The sequence below is a fragment of the Lissotriton vulgaris genome, chromosome 9 (assembly GCF_964263255.1).
Source record: "Lissotriton vulgaris chromosome 9, aLisVul1.2, whole genome shotgun sequence".
Classification (NCBI taxonomy): Eukaryota; Metazoa; Chordata; class Amphibia; order Caudata; family Salamandridae; genus Lissotriton; species Lissotriton vulgaris.
The window spans coordinates 825,259,819-825,273,513 of record NC_141697.1 but is presented as its reverse complement, the minus strand read 5'-3'; the positions used below and the strand labels follow the sequence as shown (position 1 = coordinate 825,273,513).

The 13,695-nt window shown below is 44.0% G+C and overlaps 1 protein-coding gene across 1 annotated transcript in view; it reads right to left on the bottom strand.

Annotated features, from left to right (window-relative positions):
* Positions 1 to 13,695, bottom strand: part of TOP6BL (TOP6B like initiator of meiotic double strand breaks) — a 2,408,555-nt gene that overhangs the window by 560,427 nt on the left and 1,834,433 nt on the right. The window lies entirely within an intron of this gene.

Here is a 13,695-nt window from a genome sequence, read left to right as displayed (position 1 = left end):
GGGCCAGATGCAGGGTCCTATGATCTCACGAAGAGCACTCTGATTGAGGGATTTGGACTAACCACTGAGGAGTACAGAATTAGATTCAGGGGGGGGCTCACAAAACCCAGAACCAATCCTGGATTGATTTTGTAGACTACACAGTAAAGACACTGGATGGCTGGTTAACTGGAAGCAATGTGCATGACTTCATTGGAATTTACAACCTGTTTATGAAGGAGCACATCTTAAGTAACTGCATTGATGAAAAGTTGCATCAGTATCTAGTAGACCTGGGTCCACTTTTTCCCCAAGAATTGGGAAAGAGGACAGGCCACTGGGTCAAAGCAAGGGTAACTAGGACGTCTACTGGGGGTGCCCAAAAGGAAGGGGTCACAAAGCCTTCCCAGAAGAAAGATAGTGAACCCCTTAAGGAGAAAAGTAAGGAGTCCCAGGTTGCCTCCCAAAAACCTATCCAGGAGGGTGGGCCCAAAGACACCTCACAAGCTAAACCAGGGTGCCAAGGTAAGAATTGGGATCCCAACAGAATATGGTGTCACAACTGTCAGGAGACAGGACACCACACCAAGGACCCTAGCTGTCCTAAGAACAAGGTCCCTAGTGGAGTCCCAGGTGTTGCCAGTGTAGCATGGGAGGGTAGGTCCTCAGAGGAGGAAGTACTCCTAGCCTTCAACTGTAGGATGGGTCAAGAGGGCGAGCTGGAGATCCCAGAGTGGAGTAGATACTTCCACCACCTACTGGTGAATGGAGTCAAAGCAACTGCCCTGAGAGATACTTGTGCCAGTCACACTGTGGTACATGACAGGTTGGTACTACCACACCGGATCACTGACATAATATCAAGAGACAGAATATCGACTATCAAAAATATTGTGTAAAAAATACTGACAGACAGAATATCGAGTTTGTATCTACAAACAGGTAAGTAAAAAAATATCGATTATAAAATATCATTTACTAAAATATAGGGGCCCATTAGGATGGCGGGCGGATTGCCTCCGCCAGGGTAGCGGTGGCCACCGCCACCCTGGCGGAGGCAATCCGCCCGCTATCCTTCCCTGCATTCCCCCCGCCATATTACGATGGCGGAGGGGACCGCAGCGGTGACAAACACCGCCGCATGTTTTCCGCCCCGCTCGCCTTGCGGCCGGGGCGGAAAACCAGTAACATGGTGGCGGTGTCTGTTAGACACCGCCCGCCATAATACAATGGTCTGGTCTCAATGCCTTTCCGTGGCGGCAATGCCGCCACGGAAAGGCATGCAGTGTTCACTCTGGGGGCCCCCTGTAGGCCCCCAGAGTGAAATACAGGTGGGGGGTGCACATGAGGGGGGTACCTATGGTACCCCCCTTCATTTGCATATACAAAGCGGCAGGCACCGCGCGGTGCCTGCCGCTTTGTATATGCAAATGCTGACAAGTATTTCTAGCATTGTGGCGGGCGGTGCTGAGCGCTCCGCCCGCCACAATGCTAGAAATGCAGGATGTGCCCGCCACAGTGGCGAGCACATCCTGATGCCACTCCCGGGACCCCCGCCCTTATGGCGGGCGGTCCCATTCCCCGCTAGGATGACGGGCGGACAAAGTCCGCCCGTCATCCTAATAGGCCCCATAGTTTATAAAAATATCGACTTTATTAAAAACAATGTTAAATTAAATTAATATTAAAAACTTAATTAATAAAATATACTTAAAAATACTTAAATTAACTTATAATAATTAAATAATTAATGAACGTTATAAAAAAAATGTTTAAATAACATTTGTTAAAACATATATATATAGTAACATAAAATAATTAAATAATATCCAATATTATTACCGTACAATGGCAGAAGTGTTAAAATTACTATTCCCACTTCAAAGAGTGCAATCGTAGGGAAAGTGTTGGATAGCGTAGGGGTTAAAATGACTATTCCCACTCCAGTGGGTGCAACAGTAGGGAAAGCGTTGGATAGCGTAGGGGTAAAAATTACTATTCCCACTCCAGTGGGTGCAACAGTAGGGAAAGCGTTGGATAGCGTTGGGGTTAAAATTACTATTCCAACTCAAAGGAGTGCAACAGTAGGGAAAGCGTTGGATAGCGTAGGGGTAACAATTACTATTCCCACTCCAAAGAGTGCAACAGTAGGGAAAGCGTTGGATAGCATAGGGGTTAAAATTACTATTCCCACTCCAAAGAGTGCAACAGTAGGGAAAGCGTTGGATAGGGTAGAGGTTAAAATTACTATTCCCACTCCAGTGGGTGCAACACTGGGGAAAGCGTTGGATAGCGTAGAAGTTAAATTTACTATTCCCACTCCAGTGGGTGCAACAGTAGGGAAAGCGTTGGATAGCGTAGGGGTTAAAATTACTATTCCCACTCCAGTGGGTGCAACAGTAGGGAAAGCATTAATTAGCGTAGAGGTAACATTTACTATTCCGACTCCAGTGGGTGCAACAGTAGGGAAAGAGTTGGATAGCGTAGGGGTTAAAATTACTATTCCCACTCCAGTGGGTGCAACAGTAGGGAAAGCGTTGGATAGCGTAGGGGTTAAAATTACTATTCCCACTCCAGTGAGTGCAACAGTAGGGAAAGCGTTGGATAGCGTAGGGGTAAAAATTACTATTCCCACTCCAAAGAGTGCAACAGTAGGGAAGCGTTGGATAGCGTAGAGGTAAAAATTACTATTCCCACTCCAAAGAATGCAACAGTAGGGAAAGCGTTGGATAGCGTAGGGGTAAAAATTACTATCCCCACTCCAGTGAGTGCAACAATAGGGAAAGCGTTGGATAGGGTAGGGGTGAAAAATAATATTCCCACTCCAGAGAATGCAACATTAGGGAAAGTAAATACTTCATATATTATTGTAAACAATTTAAATTAATATCTATAAAAAATTATTTAAAAGTAATTACCAATTTAATATAATATAATATTTAATCAATTAAAATGACTAATTAACAATAAATATTTACAATTAGTTACCTATTAATACAAATTAATTACTAATTAACTATTAATTATTTAATAATTAAACATTAATTAACAATTAATTAGAATTAAATACAATTACATTATTTTAATTATTTAATTAATTATAAATAAATTACTTCCCACCCTATTCCCCTATAAACCAACAACCCGCTACAGAAAATAAATTAGTACAATTAACATAATTAGCAATTAATCAATTAAATAAAATTAATTACCAATTAAAATATAATTAATTACCAAATATAAATTAATTAACTATTAATTATAAATTAATACCAATAAATAAATTTACATATTTAATTAATTATAATAAAATTACTTCCCACCCTAATCCCCTATAAACCCACAACCCGCTACAGAATTAAATTACGCAAACAAGAAAAATACAAAATTCATTAATAAAAATTAATTATAACATAAATACACACTTTTCACACATATTATAACATAAAAAACTCTATATAAAATTCGATATTATTAATAAATTGATATTTTTAATAATCTATATTATATACTTCGATATTTTAACTTTCTATATTTTTAACATTCGATATTACATTACTTACCTTAAAAACAATATTTTTGATATCTATATTCTGTCCATTCGATATTTTGTCCAATCTATATTTGAAACTCGATATTATGTCCAATCGATATTTTGGAATCGATATTTTGACTGTTCACCACCACACCAGTATGTCCCAGGAGAAGCAAGAAGAGCAAGGGCTGTCCCAGGGGGAGTAACTGTTAGGCCTGTGGCTGTAATGCCCCTAGTTGTAGCTGGGTTCCTTAGATGGAGAAAGGTGGTAGTCAGTAAAGATCTCCCCCTTGATTGTCTCCTGGGGAATGACTACTTAGAGGTGGATCTGAGCCAACGTGAGGCACTGGCCCCATGCCAGGTCTCACCCAAGAAACCTAAAAGGGCTCCACCTGCAGTCAGTGCAGCTGAGCCCCAAAATAGAAAAATGAACAGGATAGGAAGGTGAGCAGCTGTTAGCCACAGTTCCAGAGGACCAGGGGGATACCATCCCAGTGAGGGAAAACTCTGAACATGGCCTTGGTAAAGCCCCCCCCCCCCAGCCAACACAAAGCCCTGACTAGTCAGGCAACTGTCCAGCCTGAGTTGGTGGCTCCTCACCTGGCAGAACAAAGGGTGGAGGAACAGTGTTCACTACACAGTTTGGTGACCCCCCACCCTAAAACAACAGGCAGACAGACAGGACCCAAAGAGACCTGTAAAATAGCCCCTTTACTTGCCAGTCAGGAGCTAAAGGTGTGGTTCTAGGGCACTGACAGCTGTCAGCAGCCTCTGCTGGGTGTAAGCCTTCATGGCAGCCCTATCCTTGGCATGGTGGCCTGCCAAATTGTAAGCAAGGCCCCCTGACCCTATTGGTCATGGTGGGATTACTCAAACTGTGGGTAGCCTCTGTGGGTAACCTGGGCCTTGCCCTGGCTAAATTAGATTTTACAGAGGTAGGCATCCCGGGACCCAAAATAAAAAGAGGGGATGAAGACACTAAAGAGCAAGGAGAGGAGCTTTGGCAATTAGGTCCTGAAAATGATAAGGGGGGGGCCAGCTCCCCAAAGGGACTGACCTGGACAGAAAGAAATCTAAATATCAAACACACAGATCATCATGCAATATTGAGACCAGTACTGTTGTGGGTTAGATTATGGACAACTTTTGAACTATCTGACTATAAAAACGGCTTGAAAGAAGTCCTTGAGCTTGATAGCGACAGGAACATTTTTTGGTTCAAGCATGTAAAAACCTGGTTAATCAAGCTCGGATTAACACACTTTTGGAACGAGCCAGGATCTCTAAACTCAGCCTCTAAGAAAATAGTCAAACTGTCTTTTTGGTCATATGTGAGCCACGATTCCGTGTATATAAGAACACACGGTCCTCTTACAGAAAAATTCCTTATGGTAAAAAATGAGGCATCCTTTGAACAATTTCTTGATGAAATCCAGCCACCATTGGCCAAATCCTTTTACATAAAATTCTGATATGGAACGCTGAGGTCCAAGGTAACTGAGAAAAGATGGGGGAAGACAGATAACGACTATTGCAGTTTGTGCACCAATAATCAAAGGGAGGATATTTATCATATATTGTTTTTCTGCCCTAGCTACGTTAAGGCAAGGAAAAGATGGATAGTCCCCTTGTGCCGTAATATTGGCTCTACCTCCCATAGGGAAGCTGGTAGGATCCTAAGTACGGACACCAGCCAAGTAATTGTGTTCGGAATCAGTACATTTTTATTGGCCGTTTACTTTATAAGACGGAAACTAAACCTTTCATTTTAAATAAGGAAAAATTGCCTATCCTGAATTTTTTTAAACCATGAATTGTGTTTAGCTATTTGTGTCTTCTCAAATTCCTGGCTGTTATAATCAATTTAATGTCCTTTTAACTTGATTTTTAAACATTTTAATATTTATTCAATTTCTGTGTCAAATACAAAACTGTAATCTTGTGGCTCCAAATATGATGAAATGTAGATTTTATAATAGGGTGCTCAATTATAATGAATTGTAAGTTCTATATTGTGGTGAATTTTATCATGTTTTGTTTATATTTTATTGTATCTTTTATGTTGCAACGCAACGAAATAAAGATTAAACTTGAACTTGACTCTCCCAGCATTGGCTGAGTCTCCTGGCCCTTGGGCTGGGGGTGGGGGGGAGGGGCTTGTGTGAGAAAGTGAGTTTCTGTTGCAGTACCCCCTCCCATTTTTTGCCTGATACCTGATGCACTTTTCCTTGGTGGGCCCTGGGTCCCTGCCAATCAGGTACCCAGGGCCTGTGTTCCTTCCTTTAAAACTGTACTAAAGCCTAAACCCAAGTGGCATCTCTGGCCACATGTCTACCCCTAGTAACTGGTACCCTAGGTACCCAGGGCATTGTGACCAGTGAAGACCCTTAAGGGCTGCAGCACTTATTGTGCCACCCTTAGGGGGCCTGTACCCTGACAAACACACACTGCCTTTGCAGGCTGAGTGTCCTTGTGCAGAACTAAACGAAGAGTCGACATGGCACACATCCCTGTGTGCCATGCCCACAAACCCACTGCCCTGGCATACATCAGCCACCCCTCTAGCTCGGTGCCCTATGCCAGTGTTGTGGGCACAGGTGCATGAGCCCTGTGCCCCTACAGTACCCAGGGCCATTCCTGGGAACTGTAAGTGCAGTGATGCCATTAAGAGAATATGGTGCTGGGAGGTTGTCATTACGAACTCCACAGCACCATAATGGCTACACTGAAGGCTGACTAGTTTGATATCAAACTTTTCAGCACATTAAACCCACACTGATGCCAGGGGGGACACCTAACAGCTGACCCGGGCTTGCGTGGGGAGCGAGGAGTATCGCGGAGCACCGCAGCCGTCAGGCGCCATCCCTGCTGGCCAAACAAGCCTTCCTGACTCCTCGCCATTCGCCGCCTCTGCCGACCAACATCGCGGAGGACTGGGGACTACATCCCCCAGCGGCCCTTGCGGGAGGAAGTCGCGCACGCCCTGTCTCCGCCCCCGGAGGTGCTCTTATGCCAGCGAGAGCCCCCGCGTCGCGGGGCGCGCGCAGGCGACGCCGGGCTGAGCTTGGGCAGAGGGCGGGCCGTCTGTGGCCATCCGGGGCAGACCGATGCAGGGCAGGGCCATATCCCTAACATTGACAACTCTACGTCTACGGTAGGACAGATCCATATTTAAGGACTGTGTGCAGGACTATGCTCATATATATTGATATGGGCACTATTGGATAAATTCTGCCCATTTCTAACAAAAGCTTACTGACTACAGGTGTACCTGCACAAAAACCTGCGCCATGGGGAAACGAAAATCAATGGAGGCCGGGGGAGGAGATGCCAAACCCCCAAAAAAAAGGAAGGGAAAGAAATCTAGAAAAGCGGTCAGTCATGCATCAGAAGATGTTCTGGAGCGAATCAATGTTCTTGTCGATGAGTGTAGGGAGATCCTCGACAGTGTAGTGGGGAGGTTACAAGTGAGAGAGGGGGAGATACACAAGAATTACAAGAAGTCAACAATACTCTACCTATAATACCAGCAATGTTTCGGGCCAAAAGAAAGTCTAAAATAATGGCCGATAATGACATAGAAAATAGGGACTGTGTGATCATACAAAGTAACGACCAGGATCATGCAGCCGAGGATAAACTGAAACTCACGACCAGTGACATTTCACCAGCGGCTGCTGTCCCATTGATACCCTGTCATAATAGGTTCACAGTTCTGGCTGATATTCATAATGAGCCCCCTGTCCATCAATTATCGCCGTTAGAAACAGATACTACCCCAGCTGAAGGCCAGTTAGCTATTTTAGATGCTGCCTTTAACCTCAGCAGCAGAAAGGGAGTAGATGTGAGTGAAGAAGTATCCAACTTAACAAATCTTGTAATACCTCTCTGAGATGAAATAGAGTCACTAAAATCCCTAATGAAGAACCTACAAGTAAGGGGCGAGGGTGAGGGAGGAAGAAAAACTCAAGCTAACTCAATAATAAGTCTGCAAGATACCTTCCCCCTCAAATGTAAAACCCATCAGGCCACAGTTAAGGCTAATGGTCGTGACTTAATTGTACCGCATCCCACAGACCCTAGTAAGACTAGACCTGCTATACAGACAAGACCACAAGAAATACTTACATCTAATGCTCCTAGAGCCAAAGTGAATGTCCAAAATACCCAACAGAAGTTGAGAAATATGAAAGAAGGACCAACCATAATGTCTGGAGTCTGCGAAAAGAATAAAACACCAGCTGCTAGCACCCAGGGGAAAAGAGGGATTGGCAATACTAACAAAGGTCACTCCCCTAATAAAATCTATATGACCAGTGTCCCCAAACTGGCTAAAGGCAACAGGGAGTACCCTGACTCCCTCACAAACCAAGCCACTCATTGGCTGCGTCATGTGTGAGGCTATCGGTCAGTGATAAGGGAAGATATTTTGCAGGCAAAACGGATTAGCGCCCCAAATTATAAATATAACTCCATAGAACTCACAATGAAGCATGCCTCCCTTGCTGAAAACCTCTTTGCCCTAGAATTCAGGACTAGTGCCCCTGCACAATCTAAGATCCAGCTACGAAAATCTTGCCCCCAGCTCCAAGGGCAGTTTTCTCGAGTTATGGGTGGAGTTTACGAGAGAAGCTGCTCAGGACTGGATAGCAATGATTGACATCAAATATACTCAACTGAAGGGATTGGGGTCATTAAGGAGATCGTGAATAATATAGAAATAACAGGCACCCCAGAAACAGGGGATACCACAGACTTGAGTGCTGATTATCCTCCAAAACTTAACATAGAACCAGGTGTAACTTGTGGGGATATCTTTGCTCCTGGCCCAAAAGAAAGATCTGTTGATGTAAGAGAGTTGGGTTCGCCTGCAACCCCGACTGTACCTTGCCATAATGGAATATCTGAAGACACATGGGGAGAAAATGGCACGCTAGTCTCCTGGAATATTGCGGGGTTAGGCTCCAAGCATGATTCACAGGAATGGAGAAGTTTTGTAAACACATATGACGTGTGTATCTTCCAGGAGATCTGGCTCTGTGAGCCATGTTTTGATGAAGGCTTCCTGAATTATCACATCCCAGCAATAAAAGGTGTCAAGGGGCGTCCAATGGGTGGCCTTACTATTTGGGTACGCCAATGTCTAGCGCTTACTGTTAAAGTAATTGACACTAGAAGTAGAGACATTCAACTTATTAGAATCAACTTGGGTCCTAAGGGTTGCCTTGACATTTATAATGTTTATGCCAGGGGTAACAGGGGAGGAAGGTCAGAAGTTTGTGCGGCTTTGGTTCCCTCCTAGAAACCCACTCGCTGGACAACAGTGTTGTGGTAGCAGGTGATTTAAACAGAACTTTTGAACCCCTGGCTATCCAAGATGACTGGGCTGGAGATGAGGAGGACAGGCAATGGGGCGTCCCTAAATTAAATCGGATACCTGTCACTCGATGGTCAGAGGATATTATCTCCTTAAATGCAATATGCTACGAAAGTAGCTTGAGGGCATTAAACGGAAGGACCTTGAGTTACAGGTCAGGGGCTAACACCTTTGATAACGGGAGACACAGTAGCTGAATAGACTACGTTTTATGTAGTTTAAAGCTCTGGGGACAAGTGATCGATATGGAGGTAAAAACCAGAATAGAAAGAGATCATAATCCGTTATGTGTCAAACATAAATGGTGGGTTCCAAACAGTATGGGTATGGCACATGAGTTAGTTAATGCCCCTTTGACTGTCCCAACCAACGACATGCGCAGGCTGAAATGGTTATATGTTAAGGCTAACCAGCAAACTATAAATAGCATTAACACTCAGGTTGATGAAGCGGTAATACTTCTTGAACAAGTAAACCCAAAATATTTAGGCAGCGATAAAGCAACCAAAATTCATGAGAATCTCTTCATATCTATTAGGGATTATTTTCAGAAACCTGCAAAGAAAGGTGACATAAGAAACGCCAAACCAGTGAAGTGGTATAATGCTGAGTGTAGGCTGACTAGAGCAGCTTTAGGAGCCACAATCAGAGGGAGGGATATGGTGTCTATTCGCCTTGCCAGAACTGCGTATAGAAAAAGCATAGCCAATGCGAAGAAACTGTGGGATGAGCTGCATTGGCAAGAGCTAAAGGAGGCCAGCGATAAAAAAGACTCTAGGCTATTTTGGAACATGGTCAAATGGGGCAAGGGGGGTTCACCAGAGCCTCCAGATAATAATGTATCCCAGGAGGACTGGATTAACTATTTCAACGCTGGCTGAATTCCATACTTTAGTCAGGGAAATCAAATGGGATTCATCAGGTTCTGCCAAGGTGAGCACTTGGCTTTCAGGAGAGTCTCCTATTTTCAGGCACAGCTCTTCCACGGACCTACACCATCGTTGGGACAGCGCTATCAGAAAATTGCAAAATCTTTTAATGGGACCAGAGGCCCAACAAAAATCTTACGATCAACGCCCGAAGTGGATCTATGACCCGGAGTTAATCATCAAAAGAAAAGCCCTAAGGAGGGCTATGCGTCACCACAAATTGAACGGCACGGCACACTTGGCCCACAACATGGCATTACTACGCAAGTCCTTTAGAAAATCAGTATGGGCCGCAAAGAGATCAAAAGAGCAAAAAGAGTGGATACAAATATTCGCCCTATTAAAGGGCAAGAATTTATCCCAGTTCTGGAACTATATGAACAAGCTCCGCTCGTCGAATAACAACAGAGGGAACGCAGTTCACGAAGAAGTCTGGGCCCAGCACGTAACTCAACTATATGGCAGTATCACGTCCGACTCCACGGTGACCGATTTAAGAGACACTGTCGACCTAACGATGACCGAACGCCACAAGCTGACCTCTGCAGCCGAAGTCTCCAAATTTCTGAAGGTAATGAAAAACGATGGGGCTCCCGGACCCAACGGCCTTCCTGCGGGGTATTTAAATGTGCCTTGGAGGAGTGGGCTGAACTTCTTGCCTCATTATTTAACAACGTGTTTATGACCCGCCAGCTACCAGACTCTTGGCTTGGCTCGATCCTATGCCACATCTTCAAGAAAGGAAACCCCTTGCTCCCAGCAAACTACCGCCTTATTGCCCTACTAGATCTGGAGGCAAAGGCATACGCCAGGTGTCTTCTTAAGCTCTTAGAAGATTGGGTAGCAGAAAACAATATTTTACCTTACTTTCAGACAGGGTTTCGCTCCTCAGCCTCCACCATAGATAACATCACAACCTTGGCTTTTCTGAGTCAACAGGCAGCTAAAAAAAACATCTTCCACTATATTGCTGCTTCATTGACTACAGTGCAGCCTTTGATAAAGTCTCCTATGGAGGAAACTGGATTCCACAGAACCTGCTAGGAGCTCTTATCTCTTTGCACAAGAACACCTGGGTGCGAATTAAAACTGGCCCCAAGACAGTCTCCAGAAAAATTGCCACCAGAGACGGCTTGAAGCAGGGCTGTGTTCTCGCCCCGCTTTTGTTCAATCTTTACACTGCTGACTTGGGAACATATCTGAAGAAAAGCAATTTACTCCCGCCAAAGCTGGGTCCCGCAAAATGGGATCTGCATATTTTACAATACACGGACGATATTGTTATAATGGACCAGACAAAAACGGGGCTTCAACGAGCATTAAGTAAGCTTTATACATATAATATGGCCAACGCACTAAAAATCAACCAGGAAAAGACCAAGGTGATGATATTCGGAAGATGCAAAAACAAGAGAAGTTTAAGGTGGCACATTGGGCCTGCAAAGATCAACTCAACAGCAAAGTATAATTATTTGGGAGTGTGGTTCTGCGAGACTTCAAGATCAACAGCTCATTTAGCAGCTATGAAAAAGAGAGACGTTACAATAACATACTCCCTGATCCGACTAAATCAGTCTCTGAGCAGCCCTTCCGCAGAACCGATCTTGAAAGTGACCAAAGCCACAGTACTCCCCGCCTTAAACTATGGGCATCAGGCCTTTCCCAGTGCATGCTCTGTCAGTCTTGACCACGCCCAAGTTTCCATCTATAAAAAAATCTTTCATCTCCCGAAATTCATTCAGAGGGCAAGATTACGCCTGGAGCTGGGCCTACAAAGGAAGTCCATCTACTGCGAGGCAGACACTTTGAAATATTTTATAAGGTTATTAAAAGCAGCAGATACCACTCTAAAATTCCGCCTAAAAGAGATCTTTACCATCCCTGGAAATCCGTGGAATCGTCAAATTACAAAGGCCATCAAATCATTAGAGATTGACAGCTCCCTGCTAACTTCAGACACAATTCCATACTCAGTGTGGAAAAAAGTCATCAACAAGCAGGTGAAACTAATCTCCCATCGGATTGACCTAAAGGCTTTAAATACACCAACTGTCTTGCTTCCCTTGAATGCTTAATACCAGCCTGGGGTATCGCAATTTTACCTATTGGAATTTTTTTTTTTCTTTACCTATTGGAAAATTTTAATGCCGCTGCTCGGAAAAATATAATCTTTATGCGCCTATTTGGCCTGTGCTCTACGGCCTCCCACAGATGGGCTCCTTCAAAAGAGGGGGGGGCCTGCAGACTATGTTCATACTATAAAGAATCATGGCCGCACCTTCTGTTTTGTTGCCCTGCCATGGACGCCCCCAGAAGACTTTTATTAAAACCTCTATTCTTAAAATGGGGCACTAGGTCATGCTGGGAGGCTACGTCTCTGTGTTTTACCTCCACGGACATTCAAGCGCTCGCTAGTGTTGGAAAGTTTGTGAGACTCTTGGCTAATTTCTTAACACCCTCCTTGCCTCCTGCACTACCTGCCCCTCCCACCCAAAAACTTATCACTGACTTTTTTAGTCCTCTGGTTTAGCACCTCTTGTCCTAATCCTTTCATTTTTGGACTTTATTAGTAACTCAACATCAGTAGTAATAAGACCGTTTTTAAGTGTACAGATTTTGGTTTTTTTTAAATGACAGTGTATTTCTCCAGCTTTGTTTCTTGATGTGATAATTGTGCTAATATGTTTTTTTTATTTATAGCAATGGTTTTAATTAACTAAGCTAAATAAAATAAACTGCAAACTGCTAACTATTTCAAGCCTCAGTATACAGATACTCAGCCCAATAACCTGATGACTGACCACAGGCCTTCTTTTTATAAAGACAACTTATTCTGCAGCAGCAAAGTTATGATGGCCTTGAGCACAGTTTCTAATGGCAGAGCCCCGGGCCTAGATGGGGTGCTGGCGGATCTTTTCATCAATGACAAGGAGTGCTGGTGCAAATACATCCTTCTCCTACTGAATGCGGTTGCACAGGGCGCTAATATACCGGCGTCATGGCAATGTGCAATTATAATTCCTATCTACAAGAAAGGAGACAAATCACAACCAGGAAATTATAGGTCCATAAGCCTAATTGACACCATCCAAAAGGTGATAGGTAGGGTGGTTGTTAACAGACTTTTGGATTGGGCCGAAGAAAACAATGCCTTGTCGCCATTTCAAGCAGGCTTCAGAAAATCTATAAGCACGATGGATCAGGTCTACCGCTTTACCCTTCTGCAATAGAAAACCGTGCTACTGAAGAAGGGTAGCCTGTATGCAGATTTTGTAGATTTACGGGCTGCCTTCGACCTCGTTCCAAGGCCCAAACTGTGGCAAGTGTTGAAGAACCAGGGCCTTCCTGAAGAACTTCTAACAATGTTAATGAGGCTTCATGAGGCAAACTTCGCAAGGATCCAGTGGGGAGGGCATGGTATGGTAACCTCTGACTTCTCTGTGGAGCGTGGGGTACGCCAAGGATGCTCAATGGCCCCCACACTGTTCACACTGTATATCAATGGAGTTGTTTCCCGCATGTTGGCTGAAAATGTTGATGCCCCGTCACTGGCTGGTACCAAGATACCGATTTTAATGTTCGACGACGACACTCTGATTTTATCCAAGACCCCAAGTGGTCTACAACGTGCCTTAACAATTTTTGATCAATTCTGCAAGGACCATAGACTAGAAATTAATGTGTCTAAAACAAAGTCAATGGTCTTTAACCCACCCCGAGGCCGTAAACCTCATATTGTTATGAATGACCGCCCATTAGAGACTGTTAATGCTTTTACATATTTGGGAATTCATATATCAAATGATCTAAGATGGACCAAACACATAGACACTGCAACTATAAGACACAGGCAAAAAGTTGGTGAACTTGGTTCT